The following is a 25,411-nucleotide window of genomic DNA, read 5'->3' as shown; positions in this document are numbered from 1 at the left end:
CATTACATCTGTGAGTCCACTTCCCAGAAAAATAGCACATACACCCATGCAATCACATTCAATCTCTGGCAATTCCCAGGTTCCAGAAGCTCATCCATGGATCCCAGTTTAGGAACCCCAGTCTACGTTATGGGTGTGGCAGGGACACTTGCCTCAAACACTTTCCAGGTGGGGAGGGGGCAGAGGAGGGGAGGAGAGGGAGGATTTCCCACTGCCTGATAGGGAGCTGCACTGGGAGATCCCCGAGATGTGGCTGGGTTGAAATATGGCACCATGTGCCTGTAAGCCTTACCATTCAGAATTCAAAATTTATAAACTCTTCCAGTGGTTTCTTTTTGCACTTGTCTCCCTTCCCCCCAGCTTTTAAAATGAAAGACCGTTTTAATGTATTTAAGTAAAGCTCAGGGGGTGGTGACAGAGAATGTTGTCTTAATTTAGATCTGGATAGCAAGGGCATTCCTGCAGGCTTAGAGTTGGGGAATGTAAGACTGAGAAATTCAGACCAGTAGTTCTGGGCTGCGGCAGGGTGACACTCAGAAGCCAAGCCCCCCAATCCCTGCTCTTCCTGAGTTCATGAACCCCTAGTGTAGAGGAACGAGGGAGGGCTTTGACCTCAGACACACATGCATTTAAATGTCACTTTGTCACTACGTCACTTACTGCCTGTATGGCTTGGGCAAGTCTTTATATCTAAGCCACGTGTTAAGTGTCTGGCACATTGTAGATACCAAATAAGCAAAGGTCAGACTTCCCTGGTGGCACGATGGTTAAGAATCCACCTGCCAACGCAGGGGACACGGGTTCGAGCCCTGGTCCGGGAAGCTCCCACATGCCGCGGAGCAACTAAGCCCGTGTGCCACAGCTACTGAGCCTGTGCTCTAGAGCCCACGAGCCACAACTACTGAAGCCCGCGCACCTAGAGCCCATGCTCCGCAACAAGAGAAGCCACCGCAATAAGAAGCCCGTGCACTGCAATGAAGAGTAGCCCCTGCTCATCGCAACTAGAGAAAGCCCACACGCAGCAACGAAGACCCAAGGCAGCCGATAAATAAATAAATAAAAAGAATGACTAAAGAGTATTAAAGAAATAATAAAAAAATAAGCAAAGGTGCCCTGAAAGAACTTAGATTTTAGTGGTGTGTCTTAGTCCGTTTGGGCTGCAGTAACAAAAATACCACAGACTATGTGGCTTGAAAATATTTACTTCTCACCATTCTGAAGGCCAGAATACCAATATCAAGGCTCTGGCAGATTTGGTGTCTGGTGAGAGCTCGCTTCCTGGTTCATAGAGGGCCATCTTCTTGTTCTGTCCTCACATGGTAGAAGGGGAAGGGAGCTCTCTGGGGCACTAATCTCATTTAAGAGGACTCTACCCCCATGACCTAATCATCTTCTAAAGGTCCACCTCCTAATACCATCACATTGGGGGCTAGGTCTCAATTTACGCATTTTGGGGGGACAAAATATTCAGTGCATACCATGGTATAATGCCCTCAGAGTCCAAGGGCAATAAAGAGGCAGAATGCCCATCCCTGGGGTCCTGGAGAATGTGCTCTGAGATTCATTCAGGATGTTGGGGCCAGAGTAGGAATCTCAGCATTGCTCAAAAAGACCCAGAACCCAGCAGCACAGCCCAGAATCATTCCCTGACGAGAGATTAGAGGCTGAAACAGAGGCCACCCTGTTGTGGATGAAAAGATTTTCAAACAGCAGTAAAAATGGGGCAGAGATCACCAAAGACAAGGCACAGTGCTTGGGGGAGAAGGGGGCAAGGCTGCTCCTGGCATTTGGAACAGAACAGTTGATGAGTCCCATCTCCACTGCCAGGAGTCAAACTGAGTCCTGCCTTGGCGTCCTGAAGACCTTTCCCACCTGCCTTTGCCATGCCCCATCTGACTATCCAGGAGCAGGCCTGGCTGGGTGTCCACACCCAGCAAGGATAACAACTGGCACCCAAGGTGAAATAGACCAGCCCAGACTTTTCCCCAGATGAGACAATTTCCAGAAAAGAAATCTGCCAAGAGACAAGAGCTACCAAGAGTGGGGAGGGCGGGGAATGGTATATTGGGGCCATGGGGGAAAAGTTGATTTCCGGTGCTGCCCACACACAAAGATAGCAGAGAAATCAAATGCATGAGGAAGGGGCATTGTCCTTCACAGCCCCCATCCTTGGGCATTTATCTGGTGTCTGTGTCCTCCGGAACCCAAAGGTGCTGGAATGATCAGCGCTGCTCTCCCTGTGAGGACCCATCCAGAAGGAAGGCTCTCCCCAGTCCCACCCCACCTCCTTCGGGCACCCTTCTAATCAAATTAGCCCTAGCGGCCAATCCAAAACACACATCAAATTAGCCCGAGCATCCAATCCAAAACGCAAGGAAAGGAAGTGCAAGCGAGGATTCCCAGAGATTCTCCAGGCTGATTCCATCCCCCGCCTCCCCCAGCCCTCACCTCAGGCTTGCCCTCTCCTTGGCAGGGCTCAAGGCAGGCTTATTTCCCCCAAGGTTGTCACAGACCAATTTTCTAAACTGCATGAAAACAGAAAACAAAGAGAAAACCAAATCCACCAAAGCTTGAGTCTCAAGAAGAGCTTGGCAGGCAGGAGCAACGTGCTAACAATTTCATGCTGTTTTAAGAGTTTCTAACTAAGCGACATGTACCAACAACCAGATGTGCCCTGATACCGGGAGAAGAGAACATGGGCTTCTAGAGACATACAAGGATTTTTGTAAAACAGGAAAACACTCATCAGGAAATTTCCAAGCTTCCAAGCGTGCTGGGCCTGGGGTCGGTGGAAGATTGTCTCGTTCTGCCCACCCTGCAAACTCATTCACACAACGATTTATTCAGTTCTGCCACAGAATTTTGGTCAGGCCTCTGTGCTGAGCACTCAGGATACCAAGTAAAGGCTCATAGCCCGGGCAGGACAAAAGCAAGGAAACAGATATAATAACAACGTAATATAATATGTTCTGAAATGGAGGAAAGAAGCCCAGGAAAAGAGGCCTTACTCAGTCCACGTGGGAATCAGTGTGCTTCCTAGAGAAGATCTGAGTCAATGTATTTCAACATTTATTTATGAAGCACTTACGTGCTGAGGACACAGGTAAGGAAAAAGTCAGGTATACTTCCTGTCTTGTGGTATTTACTACAATTAGGGGAAGCAGCAGTCATCCCAGAAGTGAATGAAAGCACGTTGGCTGTGCCTGCAGCAGGTAATTCCAGAGCACTTGGTACCTACTACATGCAGGATGCTGGTGCCGGCACCGCAGAGATGCACACCAGCCACAGGGAGCACAGCCTTTAAAGGAAGCCAGTGCCAGGAATTCCCTGGCGGTCCAGTGGTTAGGACTCCACACTTTCACTGCTGAGGGCCCGGGTTCGATCCCTGGTTGGGGAACTAAGATCCCACAAGCTGTGCGCGGCCAAAAAATGGAAGCCGGTACCACCTCTCATTTATGGGTCTGTGACTTGTGAACGGGCTTTAGTTTCCCAGTGGGATGAGGTCATCTTTGAGTCTGTCACCAGGGCCCCACCCAGCTCTAAGGGGACCACAGTGTTCAGCAGAGGCCAGGGCCCTAGGCTCCAATCTGCCCCAATAGGACCATCCCCGTGGAGTGGGTTGGGGACTGACCCAAGACAGACAGACACGTCCATCATGCTACCTTCAACTTCTATCCCATTAGCTTATCACCACCTGCTTGTTTACCGTGCACAACAATTAATATTTTTATTAGTCCTGAAATTATTGTAAAATGACAGTTATTTTGCATTTGGGTTTAAACTAGTTAATGGGATAAACATTAACATACAAGTTATAACATGATTTTTGTAATACCCTACTTTGGGATTTCTTTTACCTTTAAAAAAAAACAGCTTCCTTTTTCTCAGAAAGTAGCTGCTGGCCTGCGCCTTCCCTATAGCCTGGGAGGTCACTCCAGGTCAGAAGTTCTCCTGTGCCCCAGGGAGTCCGTGCTCCCTGCAAAGTCCATTAGCTCAGGCTTAATGCCGTCCTAAAGCCGGTGGCCCTCTTTATTAGGGCTGTGTTTGTCACCTGGTAACTTGTTTATTGCACCAGCTCTAGGGTGGGGAGGGGAGGATGGGCGTGAAGGTCACAAGTAGGTGGGAATTGCACACCTCAGGCCAGAGCCTCCCCTTGGTCATTATTTTCCCAGAATGACCTCTGGGGATGGGGAGTACCCAGCCCCCCCTGAGCTAACACATGACAAGCCAGCACAAAAGAACTGCAAACAGGCCCCTAATTAATGGGTTTGCTTAGAGCTGTTCCTCTGTTTAGGGACTTCATCCCAACAATTGCAGGCTCCATAATCATTAGTCAGTCACTACTACTTTTCTGGGTGCCGACCACAAGCCCAGCTCTGTTCCAACCACCACGAGGAGAGAAGAAAAGAAACAGGAACTCAGACCTGTGCCAAGTCCTTCACTCATGAGCCCACGAATTCTCACAACCAACTCGAGAGGAAGGTAATATCATCCCTCTTTTCAGATGAGAAAACTGAGTCTCAGAGAAATTAACTAGCTCAAGGTGATCAGCTCGTAAGCAAGAGAATCAGAATTGGAACCTGGGTTCGACTGACTCCAAAGCCTGGGCTCTGAGAGGTAACAGACCAACTGTTCAAAACTGGTCCAAGACAGAAGAGCTCACGGCTGGGTTGTCCCAGAGGCTCCTAGGACACTCTCTGGACCCTAGGAGCCTGGAGAGAGGGCACACAGAGCGGAGGTCCTGAGAGAAGACTTTCTAAAGGAGTGGCAGCAGGGGCTGGGCCCCAAAGGGTGGGGAGAACCATACGTGTTTAATAAGCTGTACTCGGGCACTTTCTCCAACCACTAAGTCGAGGGTTGGAAAGGATTGTGGAATCTGTGCCTCACTCGGGGCCAATAAATGACTAGTCAAATGTCCGAGGAGGACGTGTAGACACACACACACAGGCACACACACGCAGACCCACCTCAGCAGCTGCAAACAGTGCCTGGAACGGGCACAAGAAAAGAGGACCTCAGAGGGCAGCGAGATGTTTGCACCGGGCGCCAGCAGGGATTAGGGCAAGGGCCAAACCGAGAGGAGATGTGGAGCCAGCAAGTCCTGTGACCACCCTGGAACCGGGAGGTTGGCAGCTCCTGGAATGTCTCAATTTAGACCTTGTCCCAGAACATGAGAAATGCCAAGTGTGGAGGAGAGGGGCCAGGAGAGGATGAAGAGTGGGGACTGACTGAGAGCTGGGCTCTTTCTCCTTTTAATCAGCCACGTCCCCACCTCTGAGCTCTCCCTCCTTGACCCTCAAAATACACATGAGCAAGGTGTTCAGACCCCACAGCTCCACGGGAAGAAATGCACATCACAATCCCATACAGATTCACCCAAGAGTCTCTCCTGGGTCCTGGCTCTTTCCACACTGATGTCTCTACCAGGCAGAGATTCAGGACCCCCAGGCCAAGCCTGGGTCTGGTCAAAGGCGGACAAATGAGAGCCCGCCAGGATCTGGCCAGCTAGGCCCGTACAAGCCTGTCCCCTGAATGGGGTCTGTGCGCCAGCCCCGGAGGAAGCCTGTGTGGGCAAGCTGTTCTTCCCTAGAGCTGGGTTAAGAACGTGAACCCTGCCCCTGAGATCATCCAAGCCCATCTTCCATGGCTCCAGGACTTGACACACTGTCCCACCATCCATAACACACATGATGTCACCAACAGGCTGTGTTTCTGAATTAGATTCCAGAATGAGCTGTTGGCCCATAGGAGCGGGCCAACTCTTACCCCAGTGGCCAAGCCTCTTAATCTCCTGGAGAACAGGCTTGGAGCCAGTAGTCAGGCACTGGCCAAGATTTGATAAGCCAAACCCTAAATAGGCAGCAAGGCCCAGGCCCAGCTCCATCTACCAGTCAGCACAGTTCACCTGGAAACCTACCTCTCACTGAGATGCCCAGCTCTCCACACTGAACTGGGACCAACCCTCTGTGAGCAGGGGTCCCCACAAGTGTGAGCTGAGGACGCCAGCCCTGTTCTGAAGCTACCCACTCCCTCCTCCTTCCCTCCCTTCCCCTGGCTTCTCTTCCAGTCTTCCACAGAGTCTCTGGCTGTTCCTGTCTTCAACTAACTGGTCAGGGAGGCAAAAAGCCCATTTATTATTTTAATTTGCCACCAGCTACTGAGGTTTCTCTGGAGAGTCTTCCCCACAGCACGTCTAGGATGTCTGTGGGAAAAGATGTGCTGGAAAGCCCGGCTCTCCACGCTGTAACATATCAGGAAGGAGGCAAGAGAGAACAGGAAGCACAGAAGGAGACACAGTAGAGAGCCTGGATTTCCCAAGACTTGAATCCCAGCAGAAACAGAAAACCAAGTCCGTGACCTTCATATAAAGTGTGGTGATTTATTATTCTGAGAAGACAGTGGTGTCAGGAGGGAGATGCGGAGACTTTCCAACAGCAGATATCTTAAGTGAGCATTCCTCCTAGGGCACATGCCAATGCTCCAGCCTCAGTAATGCCTGCAGGGTTGGACCAGCTCCTGAGCCTCACAAATGGGGTGCTCACCTCAGAGCAGCAGGGAAAATGAGCCATGGCCTCAGACCTTGGCTCAGCTGGTTCTCCAGCCTGCACAAGCCCCCCTGCGCTTTTCTTGAGGCTAACTGGTTGAGAGACTCTGCTTCAGAGAGGAGACCAGCACCAGCTGAGGTCTTCAATGCGACAGACTGGAGAGATGATCCAAGGGTACCCTTCCTGATTATCGGCATCTTGCTGAGCGTCCCCAGCTAACTAAGCAGCTTTCTCGCTCCATCCGTCTCTCCCTCCTCCATCTTCCCTCTCCCTTTTCCTCTCGCCCCTCTATCTTCCCTCTCCCTTTTCCTCTCTCCCCTCTATCTTCCCTCTCCCTTTTCCTCTCTCCCCGTCCTCTCTCCCTCCCCCCTCTATCTTCCCTCTCCCTTTTCCTCTCTCCCCGACCCCATCTTTCTCTCATTCTGCACATCTCTTGCACATGCGTCTCCTGCTGGCAGCTGGCTCTTTCCCACTCTCTTCCCCCCTTTCCCCTCCCTCAAGCCCCACATACTCTGAAGCCAGCAGGGGGTGAGCTGCTCAGAGCCGAATGGAACAGGAAACTGCACTTTTCACTCTGAACATGTTGCAGGAGAACAGCCTCTGCTGAAAGCCAGCCTCGCTGGGCTCAGCCGTTAAACAGCAGCTTCAGGGACGTGCTCTGGCTGCGGCTGTGAACCATGCTTTTCTTTTAATCCCCGCTCCCACTTGTCCCTACATTTGTCTGAGTCACCGTCCGCTCAACACTGTCACCTCCAGCCCATCAAAGCCTTTCGGCTCCCTTTCTCTTGGGCATATGCAGCCTAAATGGGGCGAGTGCCAGAGGGTGAAGAGGGCACCTCAGAGGAACTCCCAGGGACCACCTCAATACAAAAGACTGTAGATACGCCCAGAGAAGTGAAGTTCAAGGATACTGTCCATAGGCACAGTGACATCCCCACACACCCCTTCCAGGCTGGTCTGGGGGTGCTGAGAGAGCCCTATGGAACACGGGATGATGGACTTCCTAGGACAGGGTTCAAACAAGTACACATGAACCTCACCTCAGATGGCAAGAGCCCACTCAAGGCCTAGAGAAAGCCGTACCCACAACACACATTTTCCAACACTGAGCATTTAAGTTTGTCTACAGAGTAGGGTTGTCAGATAAAATATAGGATACTCAGTTAAAACTGAATTTCACATAAACAACAAATAATTTTCTAGTATAGGCATTCCTAAATATTGCATGAGACATATTTATATTAAAAAATAATATGTTCACTGTGTATCTGAAATTCAAATTTAACTGGGCGCCTGTGTTTTTATCTGCTCAACCCAGCAACCCTACTGCAGAGCTACCTGGCTCCACAGCCATGCTGAAAACGGTGAGAGTGCCACAGGGTGAAAGGGACAAGAAATCCCAGTCAGCTCACCTCTTTCTTGTCCCCCAGGGTCCTTCTCCATTCCTCGTCTCCACCCTGGCTCAACCTAGCTCTCATCTTGGCTTCTCTTGCCTCCATCCTACCTGATCCTTCCATTGTTCCCAGCTCCTGTGGCCCAGGCGTAGGACCAGTGCTTTCGCCCCTTAATTCAGCTGAACTGAGGTCGAATTTTTCAAAAGGAACTTTATAGAAATATTTGAATTCATTAAAATAATATAGTAGTGGTCACATGTAAGGAGATCCAATATCAAACAAAGCCCTGAGACTAGATAAGTCTAGACATGGTCTGGTCGTTCTTTTCCATCAGTGGTTCTTGGACTCGTTGACTTGTAGCAAGGCTGTCCCCTCAATGAAGCTGGACCAACATTCTGGAACAGAGACTCTCACTGGCTATATATAAAAATATATAGGAAGCTTTTTGCAGCTTATTCCAGACCAATTAAATCAGAATTTCTGACTAGGGCTCAAGTATCTGCATATGTAAAAGCTCCCCAGGTGACTCTAATATGTAGCCAGGGCTGCTAACTCATATACATTGGAATCACCTGAAAAGCCATAAAAACCTACCAATGATTGCATCGCACACTCAAAAATTCTGATTTAATGGGCAGGAGGTGTGGCCTGGGCGTTGGGATTTTTAAACACTCCCTAGGAGATTTTAACGTGCAGCTGGAGAACCACAGCTCCTCGTACTTCAATAGGCTTCAGATCTTTCAGGAACCTTGCGAAACTGACTGACTCAGTAGGTCTGTTGTTGGGGCCTGGGATGCTGCATGTCTTACAAGTCTCAGGGGATACCAATGATGTTGGTCCTCAGGCCACACTTTGATTAGCAAGGTCCTAGACCAGTAGACCTCAAACCTAGACGCACACTGCAATCACCTGGGGAGCCTTGACAACTCCTTCAGCCGGGGTCCCACCCCAGAGATTCTGATGTAATTGGTCTGAAGCGGGGCCTGACCATCCAGATTGTAAAAGCCTCCCAGGTGATTCTACGTGCAGCCAAGGTTGAGAACCTTGGCTGGAGACCAACATCTAGGGGTCATTTTACAAGTGGCCCTGTGACCACTCTCCACAAGCCGTTCTGACTCCCCTCTGTTCCCTGCCCCAGGGAAGACACTTTTTTTCTCTTGCCTCAGAAGGCCATGCCCTCTGGTAAAAATTCCCTTTCTCCCACTTCGGGCTGAATAAAGCCTCTAATTCCTAGCTCAGTTGCAAAAGAGAAATGATTGACCCAACACCCTGAAACCAGTGACTGGTCAGAACCGGCCCAGCCAGGCTTGCTCTGTTACCAATTGTTCCTTTTGCTCAAGTGGCCTTCTCTAAGGATGCCTCTGCTAGCGGAGCCGTGGGCCACAGATGAGTGCGCTTCACCCTCACAGTCACACCCAAAGAAGAGAAACTCTGCGCTTTGACAAGACGCAATCAATCCAAGGTGCTGAGCAGCTATCATTACTTGGTAGTTCCCAAGCCAGGTTAACACACAACCTCTCCCCTCTCCTTCCTCATCCTTTTGAAATGAAACTGTGGCAACTGTGGGACAAGAAGTCGCTTACAGAGGAACCAAAAAGGACGACGTGGAATTGAGGAAATTATTACTCTCTTTTTTTGGTGTGATTGCCATGAAATTATTCATGAATCATTTTTTTTCCTAGGGGATGATCCAAAATATCATCTGGAATGCATCTTCATTAGTAGTTTTCATCTTCTGACAGAGCCTGTGTCTTTTGTTGTGAGTTGGGTGTTGCTGGTAGAAACGCCCAGTCCACGTCTTGGGTGTACAGCGTTTGTGTAAAATCTGAACTCTAATGTGTAGAATTTGCAGGTCGCTGAAGTGTCACAGTCTACTGAAATGGGTCTGGAATCAATAAGGTACACATCAAACTCAATTGTGTTTAATTTTCATTGCTACCTAGAGGAAAGCCGAGCATAGCCCTACCCGAATGAAATTAAACATGAAAGCCCATCTGAAGTGTAGAAGCGATACTTAACATGACCTGTAAATAGGCTAAAACATGGCAGCCCGGCCCATCACAACATTATCGTTCATTTTTCTTTCCATAGTGGAGGTGACGGCTGCCATAAGAAAATCAGAATAGACAGGAGCCCATTGCAGATCTAAAGGAGAACAAAGTGTTTTCAGTTACACACCAGCAGGACTTCCTTCCCTCTTTGCACACCCCTGGAGTCTCTTCCAAGTGGAAAATCAGAGAAGGAAGGCGAGTAAAACAAGGCCCTTCTGAACTTGGCTGGCCCCCGCCCCCATGCCGCCCCAGCTGAGTTCCCGGGCCAGTGAGATAATGCAAGGCTCAGCCCTTGCAGCTGACATGGGTGGGGGGCAGACGCCCACTCTGGGCACTTCCAGCCGACACTGACCTTTCAGTCGTGGAAACATTCCCCAGACCGACACTAATCGGGGGGCACATCTGGCGTTTGGACTGCATCCAGATGGGGGTTGTGTTCCTTGAGTCAGCATGATAACCCGCTGGGGAGGCCGGGGAGGGGAGAGTGCAGGCCGCTGAGAGCAATCAGCGTCTTTGGTTCCGGGTCTGAGATGTGGTCATGCTGTGGGCCAGTGAGTCATAGGCTGGAGACTACCTCATCCCGGTCCACCAACCCTCCCTGCCCAGACCAATGGAGGAGAAAACTGGAGAGATCCAGAGAGCCCCAGCTGCTACCCCAGGGGTCCACAACTGGCCAGGGGCAGTCTAAAATCCCAGTGTCCCAACTCCCACTATCGTGCACTTCCCAGGTTTCTACACTCTCTCAAAGTGTAGTGTAGTACATATTATCTCAAGATAATACGCGGTCTAAGGTGATGAAAAGAACCCAGCTGTTTCTTCTCTGCTAACTTTCTGTGACTTGCAAATGCACAGGACAATTTTCCAAAGCAATGACAAATTCCCTTGGTCTCCATCCCCTGCGCCCATCCTCCCACCCCAATTCTTCCATTGGAGCTTTTTTTTTTCAATTCAGAAGGAGAAACTGCCCTTCCAGTCTTTTCTCAGAACTGAACACGATACCTTATCTCTCATCCCCAGGACAAGGGACTGCAATTGGGAACAAGACCTCACGGTGCCGAAGACCCAACCATACAGGTCAGGAATGAGCAAGGATCTTGGCCAGCTCTTGGCACCTGCGTCACGAAGTCTGACACCTGTTGCAGCCATGTGCAGTACTGCTAAAGAGGTAATTAAGCAAACCAAAGCCAGGATAAAAGGGATTATTTCCCCTCTCACCCACACAGAAGGCTGTGTCCGGCTGTCAGAAGAAAGTTTTTTCCCTGGCCCCTGAGGTACACTCCCCACTCCTGGGCACCGTGTTTCCAGTCTCCTCCGGTGATCCTTTCCCGTATACACCTCCAGGCACAGATAATTACGGAAATCAGGAATCTCATCCACCTATTCAAATCACGAAGAGATTAACAGGATCTTCTAGTATGAAACCTGCGGAGATCTGTTCATCCTTCTCCCTTTATTTGTTAAAAGTACTAAAAGAAACAGGGAAATAACCCAGGTGAAAATTAGACCCATATGGGTGATCAGCTTCCCCCAAGTAAGTGTCAGCTCCTCCGGTAGCTAACGAGCTTGCAGAGCTCACGAGCACTGTTCTCTTCCCACTACACCAGCCTTCATACGAAGTGCCACTAGCATCCACCACGCAGTCAACTGGGTCCTCTTCTGGGATAATCAGAAAGGAAAAGTATCTTCACTCCAACTGAAGACATTTCATTCCTACCCGCCTGAAGTTCACTCTCCCACCCCCAGACCCTCACTCCCGTTGTCCCATCTGAGCAACAGGCTTTATCCACCCTGATGGACAGGACAGTAGTCACTGAGACAGATGAATGATCCTCCTGCCCCCCTTTAGGGGACAGCTTATGAGTTTCATCCTCCTCAGGAGGATTTTGTAACACAAGCTGTCCAGGTCTCTGAGAAGGAGCTCACAGTCACTACCACTCCACCTAAGCCAGCTGAGGTCCCTGCTGGTGCCAGCCCTGTCCCCCACCCCCCCACCCCCCAGTGATTTGGTACAAAGCCACTTCGTGTTCCATGCCAAACCGATAATTCACAACACTCATCGAAATCTGCCTCCATCAGCTGACTCAGCATCCCTGTTTTCCTGAGCAGCGTCAAGCTCCCTACACCCTGACACCCTAGCCTTCAGCTCCACTGTTTACATCACATGAGAGCTGTGGGCTTAGAAAGCCCAACTCCCTTTGGATCAAGTATGGGGATGATTTATCCTCTCTGAAAAGACTACCACCCCTTGATATCCATGCCAAAAAGATTCTGAGATGGGGTTCAGAGAGGACAGAGCTGGGGAGTCCTGTTGCTATGGAAACCAGTGTGCCAGTTTCCAAAGGAGACAGACTAGTTTTGCGGGGCAGCACTGCTTTGCCAGGGTTCCTGTAGAAATGAAGGAGGCCTCTGGCCTGGAGCGGCTGTGGATACAGCCTGGGATCACCGTGGAGCCTTGGGCCACACGGATGCTTCCCTGTCCCCTATATCTAACCTCTTCTCACACTGAGAGATCCGACCCACCACAGACATCCCATCTGGCCTCCTGGGCGGTTTCTTCAGCACAGCTCCCCAGCCACGTGAAAGGTTCACTCTACGTCTACAGACAAAAAGGGTTTTGACTGACTTCTGTGTTTTAGGAAGTGCGTTAAATTCCATTAAGTTTCGGGTGGGGGGTGAGCAGGTTGACAACTAACAAGTTGTCTGAACTTTTTACATTTCTCCTCAGTGCCTCAGTAAGGTTCACGACAAGGTCATCAATGATAAGGAGGGAGACCTCCCAGCCAGACTGTCCCTCAGCCCCAAGAGGACACTTCACAGTGATAAGCTGACAGGACTTGGAGTCTGATCCACACACTGGAAGGAGTGTGGGGCGAGGGTTGCATGGAGGGGAGTCGAGGTCCCAGAGACAGAATGTCCAGGAGAGAGACAGATGTAAGGGTCATCAGATGCTCAACCTTCAAGGGAGGGGTGGGGAAAGAGACAGTCCCCATCAAGTAAGACATATAACAGAGATGGTAAGTTCCAAAAACGGAGGCTTCAACTGTTGGAAAGTCCTGGGGGCCAAGATAATAAAACTGATAATAGACTTTGAGTGCTTCCTGTATGCCAGGCGCTCTATGCTATGTAGTCTCCTACCTGTGTTACTGTATGTAATCCTCATAACAACCCTGTGAGAATAGAAACCATCACATGCCCATTTTACAGATGAGAAAACTAAGACTTTGAGAGGCGAGCAAGGTCACATAGCTAGTAAGTGAAGGAACTGGGATTCAAACCAAGGCCCATCTGACCAGAATGCATACTCTTGACCATGAGAGCAGCAGGTCCTAGAAATGGTGACCACGTCCATTAACCAATTAGAAACTAGTATGTGAGTGATGTTGGGAGAAGTTTTAAGATCCCAGAAGATAGTTGGCTTCATCCTGACTGGGATATTAGTCATTCACTCCATGCAGCACCATTTTCAGGAAAAGCATATTCTGACGCTTATCATAAGTGTTTGTATCCTATGGTCAGAGAGCCCCCTGCCTTCCCAGTGCTCCTTCCGACAAAAAATACAACAGAGCATGATTGGCTGAGCTAAGACTCCTGAACAGAAGCCCTTGATGTCCCATCTGTTAATGGGATACCAATCCATGATTTCTCCACCTTCTAGGAGTCCTGGGGGAGGCGGTAGGCCCTTGAGACACAGGATACAAAACCAAAGCAGGATGAAGAGGCTTCACCCATCTCACTCTTGCCCAGGAATTTCCTCTATCTTCCCACACACTGCTGTCCCCAAATCACCCACCAGAATTAGGCCGAAAGCCTTAGGAATCAGTCAAGAGACAAGATGGGGACAGGGGTCAGATTTTCTCTTTCAGCTGATTGTTTTCTGATTCCTTTAGGTCTGGTCTAGTTAAGCTGAATCCATCACTCTCAGTGGGTGGTGGGTGGGGACAGGTACAGACCTAGGTAGGAGTTTACCTAGAATGTTTAAACCCTTGGCACAAAAAGAAAGGCATGAGAAGCTAACCTGAAGAGGGAGATGCAGTTGCACAAAGTTAGGGGATCTAAAGAGCCCCCTAGGTACCAGAAGGACCAACATTGTAAGAATTTTAAGAGGTGATAAAGGAGGCAGATACAGCTGAAAAACAGGTGAAATTAATTCCTTTCTCAAGCCGCCATAAAGGTGAATGGCTACCAGATGGTCAGACAGAAATACCTGTCCACAGGCTGCTGGAGAAAAAAAAATAAATGCAAGAAGAAATCGGATCCTCCACTGAGCAGGTGAGCAGGAAATTAAAATATCTGTACACTGACCACAACGCAGGACCACACATGCTCATGAAGAGGCGGTTAGGAAGATACTGTGAATATGACTTAGCATCTGTCCCCTGTCTGCCAGCCCACACCCAGAGAAGACAGCCACAAACCTCACAGTGCTAGAGGGAAGACCTTCCAGGAAAACCCAGCCGTTCCAACAGGGTTGAAGATGGGACAGCAGGGGCCAGGGCCACTGGGGGGAAACTACCATGTATCCCAGACCATTTCACTAGACCAAGAAACAATGTATTTTCCTGAGCACTGACTAGAAACCAGCCACTTTGCTGGGATCTTTCTAAGGGTCCCACGCAGCTTCTCAACTGGCTCTCCCTGATTCTTGCCTCCTGTGTAACCCCTTCCCCTTAAGTGTGGACTGGACCTAGGGACTCACTTCCAACAAATGGAATTCAGCAAAAGTGATGGGATGTCACTTACTCCCATGAAAAAAAGTTCCCTGAATTTGTGCCCCGCATACTCCGCTCTGACCGATGGTGGCTTCCTCTCTTTGAACCATCCTTTCTGTACCCTTGTTGCTACATTCCTCCTAGAAGACACAGACGCACAGACACACACACACACAGACCCAAGTTCTCCTGAAGTAGGAGCGAGCTCAGCCTCCTCTTGCCATTGTTCAGCTCCTTCCCAATCAATCTCCTGCCAACCACAAATTAGCATTACACAGGCATTTACAGTGCAGCCCCCGGGGATAGATAGAAGCTGCTAATCCTTCAGAAGGGCCCCTGGTACAATAGCACCCGTGGGTGGCGGGCTCCTTTGCAGCACTTCCCGCTCCTTTGCGAGCTGGCCAAGTCAACCGCAGATGGCAAAGTTAGTTAATGGGCCCGGAGCAGACGGGAGACAGGAGGAGCCCAGGGAGCACCAAGCTTCGCAAACGGCTGCATGACCGCATCCCTGAGCCCCTACTCCCAGCAGAAGGCTCTCTTGGGTTGCATTCCCTCTAGGAGCTTCTAGCCTGGTCCTCAGCGCACTCTTCCATTTCCCATCTTTACTGGTTAACCGTGAGGAGTGACCCCCGGTGGGACCAACCTGGGGCATGAAACGCCCTGGGGCCAGGCCAGCAGCCTTACTGAAGTCTGACTGAGCTTTCTGATCCCAAAGGAAGGCAACCCTGGCTGGGCTCCCAGGGGTATTTTTATCCCCAGGCGCTGCCTGTCTTTGGGCCCCAGGGGCCGCCGCGAATGCTGCCCTTCCTGCCACAGTCCGGAGGGCTGGCTCTTGCAGCAGGCACTTCTGCAGTTCCCTGACCTTATCCTGCAGCCCTCTGGAAATGAGGGGGGGCTTGCAGAGGAGAAGTGTCTTATCACAAACATTTCCTGCCTGTTCCTTTCGGACCCTGCTGCATACCACAGCCCTTCCCCGGCCAGTGACGCCACCAGCGGCGACCCCCGCAAGGTCTCCATCAAGGATCTGCAAGGCAGGGGCCCCCCCACACCTGTCGCGACTCCAGATTCTTCTCCATCCACACTGCTCCCTTCTCCAGGGAGCTCCCAGATTCTCACAGGCCACCCAAACTGACTCAGTCCCTGAAAACCACGGAAGGATGTCAGGTGGAACCGGAAAGAAAGAGGACAAAAGGCAGGTAAGGGTTTGGAGTTCAAAAAAGAAAATGTGGGGGCTTCCCTGGTGGCGCAGCGGTTGAGAGTCCACCTGCCGATGCAGGGGACACGGGTTCGTGCCCCGGTCCGGGAAGATTCCACATGACGCGGAGCGGCTAGGCCCGTGAGCCATGGCCGCTGGGCCTGTGCGTCTGGAGCCTGTTCTCCGCAACGGGAGAGGCCACAGCAGTGAGAGGCCTGCGTACCGCAAAAAAAAAAAAAAGAAAGGAAGAAAATGTGACTCACGGCTGGAGTCCTGCCACCTCCTCTAGGACCCTGCCGTCTATCTCTGACAAACAGAGAAACAGAGAGGTAGGTGAGAGAAAGACCTGCACACCTATGTGTGTCCGCGTGCGCAGCTATGCCACCCGCATCGCTGTGCCCACTGTTCGCCCTCTGCGTGTGGAGCCAAAGCCTTTGGGACTAGTCGGGGTTTGTGTGCCGGGGGGCTGGGAGCTGACAGCCAGCGGGTCTCAGACCAGCGGAGCCCAGCTGTGCCCAGCAGGTCACTGAGCTCCTAGGTCCCTCCCCCCTCCCCACACCTGGGGTACCCTAGTGCCACCCCTCCCCGCGGCCTGCTCTGGCCTTCTCTCTGCCTCCTGCCCCCAGCTTGCTGTGTGGTCCAAGCCCTCTGCCAGGAGGAGAGGGAGGGAGCGAGGGATGGGCCGGCATGTTTACAGTCGAGCATAACTGAACCTTTATTTTAAATAAATAAAACTTTTAGCCAGTTTTATTTCCCTTTTCTTTCAAAACGCTGTTTTCTCTCTCCTCCTCCCCCCTCCCCCCTCCCCGCCTCTTCCCCTTCCCATCCTGGCTGAGCCTTTATCTGCGGGGCCACCCAGGGAGGGGCTGTGGGAGGAACAGAGGCCCAGCTGACCCCGGTGCTTAGTGTCTTCTCAGGTCATGTGACACACCCCCACTGCTCAAATGCCCACAGAGCCCCTGGGGTTCTTCTGAATTCAGGGATGTCCAGGCCTGAGGAATAGAGACTAAACAGGAAGCCCAGGCCCCACCATCAGCATGTTGTCCATCTGTTCTCCCCAGTCATAGGGGTGCCCACCCTCCCCCCAACTTCACTATGAAATTGCCATCCATCTGTCTTCCACTTCGGCCTGTCATCTCTCCGTCTCCCCCGATGGACCCTCATCTATCTGTCCCTCCCACAGGACAACCGTTTCTAAGTATCCCCTTTTAGTTGTCATAAATCTACCTTCCCCATGAGATGTCCCATCTGTCCATCATCCCATTGGCCTGTCCTTCCATCCAATCCCCTTGACCATGCTTTTTTGTCCATCTGTCTCCCCCCCAATTGGATATACTTCTGCCCATCTGTCTCCCTGAATGCGACTAGCAAAGGCAGGTCTCTGAGACCTAGGGACAGCTGAAATTCTGTTCTAATTTTGGCCCCAGCAACAATAATTGTAGCTACCATCAATCAAGTATCTACTCTGTACCATGCACTGTACATGCATTACCCCCTTTAATCCTCCCACAGTCCTGTGAGGATATGCTTATTCCCCCATTTTACCAGTTAGGAAACCGAGGCCCAAAAGAGTTAAGTGTCTTGCCTAAGGTCACACAGCTCCTAGTGGCAGATGCAGGGTCCAGAAACAGTTCTGCCCATACTGAGTAGGGGTGAGAACACAGTCTTCTTACTCCTCCACCCCCAGGATGTAAGACTCCCCCGAGCCCGGCTTCTCTGCACATTTAATTTACACTTTGCTGCTGGCTGTTTTTGGACTGATGAAGTTTCCTCCCTGCCCTGGCTCTGCACAAAAGTACAGGAAGAAAAGCAGCCAGATGTGAGAAGGATTCGAAGGTTTTTTTGGGGGGATCGAGAGTGATGTTAAACAAACACCCAATGATATTCTTTCTGCAAAACGATCCATTTTCATGGCACCCAGGAGTTCGTCCAAGGGTCTCTGGGTCACTGGGGAAAAGTGTTCCGTGTGCTTTGGCTCCATTTTCTTCCATTGGCCACAAAGAGCTAATTCTTTCAATTAATGAAATCAGCACTACTGATGGAGATGTACTGACAAATTATTTTCAAGATGAATATATTCACACCGATGGTGGGACTGATAGCCCTGAAGGATTTGGAGGGTACAGAGCGAAGGTCCCCCCACCAGCCAGAGACACTGAGGTCATTCACGATGGTCGGGATGTTGACCACTGCCTCCAGGGACACTTTTCTCCGCCTGGAGCCATGGAGGCTGGGCTGGGTTGTCTGTGTCGAGGGGCTGCCTATCAATGGGCTTCTGTATGGCCCCAGCAGGTCCCTGGCACCCCTCCCCTCTCGCCGGGTGCCCCAGCCAAGTCCCCTTCAGGGCCTGGTCTGAAGGGCCTATTCAACATTTCGGATTCCCTGATGGGAAGCGAAAAGGAGACAGACAGATGCTTCCGTGGAGCTGAGGAAAAGCTGGAGGCCTGGAGACCAGAAGGGAAGCCTGAAGCCACAAAGGAGAAGCCCAGTGAGAAGAAAGAAGGAAAGCTGGAGGTCTTGTGGGATGAGAAAGAAAGGAAGGAAGGGAGAAGGAGAGGCTGGGGGAGGGGACAGAGGGTGGGAGGACCTGATAGGGAGGGAAGGAGGCCGGAAGGAGGCCCCCAGGAAGAGGGAGAGGTTGAGAGAGGGAGCAGAGCCAGAAAGCAGTGTGGGATTTTTTAAAGCCACAGATTTAATTTCCTGATGTTTTTTCTTCAGGCTGATATTAGCAGCATTTTTCCTTCCCTGAGCAGATCTACTGGTTGTGGTAAAGTGATCCAGAATGTGCTGGGTGACAGGACCCAGCCTTTACCTGGACAGGCCCACAAGGATGACCCAAGGTCAAGCCAACATTTCATCTCCTTTTTGGACCCCTAGAGAATAGGACAGACCTAGCTCTGTCCAATCCTGGAGGAGAGGAGGAATAGTTTCTAGGCAGTTCTGGTAAATAAGTGACAATTGGAAGCCAAGGGTGAGATTAGTCCTGTTAAACTAGGCAGGATGGGGCTTCCCTGGTGGCGCAGTGGTTGAGAGTCCGCCTGCGGATGCAGGGGACATGGGTTCGTGCCCCAGTCTGGGAAGATCCCACATGCCTTGGAGCGGCTGGGCCCGCGAGCCATGGCTGCTGAGCCTGTGCTCCGCAAAAAAAAAAAAAAAAAACTAGCCAGGGTGGTTTCTGTTTTCCTGCCCGAACCCCAACTAAATCAGTGTTCTGAGCTTTGAGGGTTGCAAGTTAGGAGCTAAAGAAACCAAAGCCCAAGCGCCCTCCAGAGCATTCTACGCTACCACCAAATGTCTTTCTAAAGCCTGATTTTCCTGCTTAGAATCCATCTGTGCAGCCCTGGCCCAGGAAAGCAAGGCCCTCAAGAGCCCAGATGCCCAGTGTGATCCAAGACCAGCTGCCTGGGCATGCCTGGGGGCTAGTACCACAGACTACTGGAGCAGAAGCTGCATTTTACCAAGACCCCCAGGTCACCCATGTGCCCATGACAGTACGAGAAGCCCTACTCCTGACTGCTTCCAACTCACTCCAGCTAACCTGCTGCCACCATGGAGGACTGCTGTCCCAACATACTGGAATCGTAAACGTCTCCAATACACCTTTCACTTTTCCAGTTCTGAGCGCTGGTTCATGTCAGCCCTTCCATCTTGAAGATGCTTCCCCCTGTGCTCACTTAGAAAATCTCACCGACACTTAAGACACTACTCAAATGCTACCCCTCCAGGGAGCCCCTCCTACCATTCCCTTCCTTTGCCAGAGGTTAGAACTTTGACTGCAGTTGGTTTCATCACCCACGGAGTGCTTTCCACTTTCTGTCTTGTGTATTTATCAAAGAGCGGTATTATGTAGTGGTTTACAGGACTTCCTAGGTTCAAATCTATGCCCCACTGCTTCCTACCTGTGGCACTCAGCAAGTGCTTAACCCATGTGGGTTTCAATTCCTTCACCTATAAAATGAGTATAATAATTATACGTACTCAATCCTACTTGTAAGGACTTTTTAAATATATTTATTGCATACCGATATGCCAAGCAGTGGCATATAGTATCTGCTCAATAAATGATTGTCGACTGAATGCAATGATCCAAAAAACAGTGTTTTTAATCACAGAGGAAATAAGATACTATCCATAAACATCACAGCTTATCCAACCTAGTACAGTCTTCCCAAGGCTGATGGATGGTTTTGGGTCCCTTTTCCTAGAACCATAATTGGTTTTTTTAAAAGAATCAATACCTGTTGTTGTTGTTGTCTTTCTAATAATCACTGGTTAAAAGTCCTGCTTCCTCAATTTTGTTTCCATGCTGTCCCCTTTTGGGTTCTCTCTGCTGTAATCCCTGGTTCTCCTCTGAAAACTTAAAATTTTCTTTCAGTATCTTTTCAAATATTTTAACTGGTCATAAGTACTTATTTTATTTTCAACTTCTTTTATAATTTAATCAACCATATCATTAACATTCTTTTGACTCCCCCAAATTGTTTCTTAAAACTCTTATTCTATGTTTTTATCTCCAAGGAAATACTTTGGCAGGGTTTTCTACCAGGAATGACACATTCTTTCCACAGCTACGCAGAGGGGGAAATTGAAAACCAACAGAGTCACATTGCCTTGATCCTATACCCAAAGAATTCCTCATATGCACGAGTCTCCAACTCCCCACTGGCCATATTTCTCAATGCTCTCAATTCTCTACCAAAAATGTTCTTTCTGGTTAAATCCTAATGGAAAGTGAAATGAATACCATGAAAAGAAGCTCATTCAAGATGGGGGTCATTCCCGAGTGCAGTTGCCTGGGATTACGGCGGTTCCTGATACGAAATATCAGACCCAACTATGGAATTTTTTATTTCAATCAATAAGCATTTTTAATTTCCTTTCAGAGTCCCATAGAGTGACCTGGTTTGATTTAGATGTAATGCAAGTACCATCTGTCTCCCATGGTGTGTCTATGTTCATGTCTCAATCTTCTTTTTATTATCTGGGGGCAACATATTGATCAGTGCAACCAAGTTCTTTACCCTCCAATGGAAAAAGAGTTTCCCTCTTCTTGCCACTCTCACCATAGCTTAAAGAAGGGAGAAAAGAGCCCATTAAAGCCACTCGTTTGAGATTTCAAGGAACTGGGGAGAAATGGGACTTCGGGCAAGTGGGAATGTGATCTACATGGGAAATCTCTGCAAAGATACCTGCCCCTCCACAGGTCATTGTGTCCGAGGCTCCTGGAGGTGCAGCCCTGAGGGAGTGGCTTCTTATTGGAAAATGGGGCAAACAAACATAGCACCAGCAGAGACAGATGGCTCTGTCTGTACAAAAAGGACAATCGGTGCACTTTCAAGCCCAGGGGATGGGAGCAAGGCTTACAATTTGAGCTACATGTCTGGAAACTCAATATTGCCCAGAGCATCAATTACCTCACAGACTCTGCTGCTGGGAGGGCAGGAGATGCAGGGCAGGTCTCTGACGTGAAACTCTCTGTGCACCTTTTAATTAACGCTAAGAAATGTGCACCAGATCTCCTAGAAAGGGAGATTGTTCTGCCTGGTTGAAGGACACAGGAGTCATCAAGATAGGAATTTGAGTATGACAAAAATATCAAGAGGTTCCCATGTCTGCCTTAGCCTGGGGAATTAAACAGCAGTGGGTTCACTTGGGGATGGGCCATTTCTCCACACCAAATTCCTGATCAGGACCTCTTTTCCAAAGAGCATCATAAGAACTTCACCTGCCCTACCTGCTGCTAAGGTATCAAACGTCTTTTGTACTCAAGCATCAAAGTGTGAGGAACCGTCTCATCTTGATTCTATACAGGTTGGTAATTCCAGGTACATGGCTGTTACAGAATCTGAGTGTGAACTCTCTCCAGTCGCTCTGAGCCTGCCGCTAGACAAACTCTCTCCAAGACTTCATTCAGGTCTTCTCCTCCAGCATTTAGCATGGGCCTACCAATAGTCTTGACACTACTCTAGGCACCTGGGATACAAACAGTCAAGACATGGTGACTACCTTCAACGGGTTTCTTTTCTAGTAGAGAATGCAGATGTGTGAATTAATAACAATGGCAGCTACTATCTATTGAACCCTTACCATAGGCTTTTTAAAAAATTTTTTTAAATTTATTTTTGACAAATAAAAATTGTCTATATTTAAAGTATACAATGTGATGCTTTGATATATGTATGTATTGTGAAATGATTACCACAATCCAACTAGCTAATGTATCCATCACCTCCCATAGTTAAACACTTTATGTGCGTGTGTAGTGAGGACACTTGAGATTTATTCTCCTAGCACATTTCAAGCATATACTGCATGACTATTAACTACAGTCACCATGCTTTACATGAGTTTTCCAGAACTTGCTCATAAGTGAAAGTTTGTACACTTTGATCAATATCTCCACTGTTCCCCAACTCCCTAGCCTCTGGTAGCCACCGTTCTACTCTCTGTTACCATGAGTTCAACTTTTTTATTTTTAGATTCCACATATAAGTGAGATCACGCAATATTTGTCTGTGTCTGGCTTATTTTACTTAGCATAATGTCCTTCAGGTTCATGTACGTTGTTTCAGATGGCATGATTTCCGTCTTTTTTAAGACTGTATAATACTCCATTATATGTATATGTTATATGTAAGGCTGAATAACATTCCATTTTATATATATACATAGATATATCACATTTCTTTATCCATCAATCTGTCAATGGATACTTTGTTTCCACCTTATATGATATGCTTTCGACAAACATTAGGCTGGGTACTTGTGATAGCCAGCCTCCAGGACTGCCCCCAAAGATCCTCACCTCCTGGTATTCATGTCCTTGTGTACTCCCCTTCTACACTGAGCAGGACTGACATGTGTAACTAATAGAATTTATAGAAAAAATGGTGTGTGACTTCTGAGGCTAGCCCATTAAGTGCTATTGCATCTTCCATCTCGTATCAGTCACCCTAGAGAGAATCAGCTGCCATATAGTAAAGACATTCAAGAAGCCCTATGGGGAGGTCCACGCGGAGAAGAACTGAGGCCTCCCACCAATAACTAGTGAGCAGCTGAAATCTTCTGCCAACAGCCATCTTGGAAGCAGAGCCTCCAATTTAAAACAAGCCTTCAGATGGCTGCAACCTCATAAGAAACATCAAGCCAGAATCACTCAGCCAAGCCATTCCCAAATTCCTGACCCGTAGAAACTGTGTGAGATAGTGTTTATTATTGGTTTAAGCCACTAAATTTGGGGTAATTTGTTATGTAGCAGCGGATAGCTAATACAGTGCTTTGTGCTCATTATCTACTGCATCCTCACACCAGTCCTGTTGAGTATTTATCTTGTCCCAACTTTACAGATGAGGAAACTGCAACTTACAGAGGTTAAAATAAGATGCAAAGTCAGAGCTAAAATCTAACTCTATTGGACTTCAAAGCCTGTGTTCTTTCCTCTGTACAATAAAGTGTTCTCAGTGCAAATGTATTCTGGGAACATCTATACAGGGAACAAAAAGTCTCAGTGGGAGAAGTAGTTCTACCTGGAATGAGACATGGGGAAGAGGCAGGCAAGACCTGTTAGAGTACGTAAGACTTGCAACGGAAATGAAGGATGAGATGTTGACCAGGTAGACACAAGGAGACGGCTCCCAGAGTGAACAGCATTAGCAAAGGCATGGAGTCTCAGCCTGGGGTGTTCAGAACTTGCCTGGAGTTTCTAGATCTAGAAAATCAAGGCCTTGTGGCTGGTTCTCCCGGGGAAAATCTTGGTTCTAGCGCAAGACCTGCTCTTGCAGTCACAGGAGCCCCCATATCGCCGAAACGGGTGCCTTTTCCACAAACTGCTGTCACAGTCCCTGCTTTTGATTAACTCATATCCTCTTTAGATTCCCATTTCTTCCCTTGGTCAGTTCTCTTTTACAGACCCAGCTCCCTGGCATGTTTGAAACATGTACCACTTACTTCTTCCTGGCAAGAAACACCTGCTCCTTACAAAACTGTAGTTTTGACTTTCATTCATAATATATCTCTTGTCTACTGCAAAATATCGCCTGAACCTTCCTTCCTTCTTTAAGGGTTACTGGAACGGCAAATCAGAAAGATTCAGGGGACCAAGTGCACTGGATCTCAGAAAGGCGCATCTCTTTTCTCATGGTAACCTTCTGGATACATCGGTGGATTATAAATTAGAGGACCACAATACGGGAGATTAGTAGCTCGTTTAACAGCCACATCCAAAGGATACTGACCCTGGATTGATGTCCAGTTCTAGAAGACAATCTATACTCATGTGACTGATGGCTCTGCCCTCAGCCCTCTCCCAGGCAACATCTTTTAAATCAATAACTTGAATGAAGATATAGAAAGCAGACTTATCACACTTTTCTAATGGCTGAAACGCGGACCATTGGTAAATAGGTGGGATAGCAGAAATGAAAACTGCGTACCTCTCCAAAGACCAGCATAGGTCAACTCTACCAAGAGGAATTTCACCCGAAATGAAAGGTCCTTTACTTGAGTTCCAAAAGCCACTGCACAAATACACAATGGAGATCTCTGGCTCAGCGGTAACTGTAAAAGGGAAAAACATTGAAGAGTGTTAGCCAATGGTGAGATAACTAAGGAGCAAAGATAGAGCTGCGCGGATCTGGCTTTCTGTTGAGGAGGGAAGAGGAGGGGCAGTTTAACTCTGAAGGGTTACTCCCAAGATTCTACAGCCCTCACCACCCCAGGGCTGTATTTAGTAACTCCCACTCTACTCCATTAAATGTGTTTGGGTTCCCAGACCCTACCCGCCACCCTGCCCCCAGCCTGAGCCTCGAGCCCTTAGAAGGTAAAGAGAAACGCTGAGAGCTTGGAGTCTGGGAAGAGCTTGGAAACTAAAGCTCTCTGAGCCTCTCCCCGCTTGGCCCTAACCCCTGCTGATAAGGATGGAGAGAAGCTGGCTGACAAGTGATTGGAAACAGGAGTTCCCAAACCCTTTAACCCTTCCCTAGCCTGCCCGTGCGCCTGGAGTCTCGAAATGCTGAGGCCCAGCTCCCTGGGGCTTCCTATCCGTACCAGGGCTCTCTGACTCTCCCCACCAACCTTTCCATCTTCCTCTCCCTTTACCTGACAGGTCAATGAATGCTGTTCTTCTACCGGGAGAACAGTTGCTACCGCCACCAAATGCTAAAATGCAGCCCCTCCACCTTCGGGCCGCCCTGATAAGTCGGCCAAGGAGTCCCCCTCGGGTCTAGATTACCCACCCCCCGTACCCACCCCCACCCAGCACACTTAGCCACCACACCCCTGCCAGCCAGGTCAGGAGCCTGCCAGGTGAGTGTCGGTCCTGTCTAGTGTTTGGGGGTTCTGGGAGCAGAGACCCCAGGCCCAGTGTCCACAGCCTAATCCCAGCCCCGTTCTCTGTGGCCCTGGCCGGCCGTAGAGCCCTATGGGGACCTTCAGGGGTCACTCCCCCCTGCCCCGAAACCAGACTTGACTTTGCGGAGTCATCCCAAAGTCCCTCCACCCACCTAGAATTGCCTGCTGC

General features: G+C 49.4%; 1 long non-coding RNA gene across 1 annotated transcript in view; it reads right to left on the bottom strand.

Moving 5' to 3' along the window:
* Window positions 1-24,447, bottom strand: part of LOC114900966 — a 242,239-nt gene extending 217,792 nt beyond the window's left edge. The window contains exon 1 of the long non-coding RNA XR_003794976.1: window positions 24,327-24,447. This is a non-coding gene — a long non-coding RNA (uncharacterized LOC114900966). The remainder of the gene's footprint in view (window positions 1-24,326) is intronic.
* Between the last annotated feature and the right edge of the window lie 964 nt (window positions 24,448-25,411).

The sequence above is a fragment of the Monodon monoceros genome, unplaced genomic scaffold (assembly GCF_005190385.1).
Source record: "Monodon monoceros isolate NGI ecotype Baffin Bay Population unplaced genomic scaffold, NGI_Narwhal_1 Super_Scaffold_19, whole genome shotgun sequence".
Taxonomy (NCBI): domain Eukaryota; kingdom Metazoa; phylum Chordata; class Mammalia; order Artiodactyla; family Monodontidae; genus Monodon; species Monodon monoceros.
Note: the sequence above shows the minus strand (reverse complement) of the source record. Positions and strands in the feature narration are given on the sequence as shown.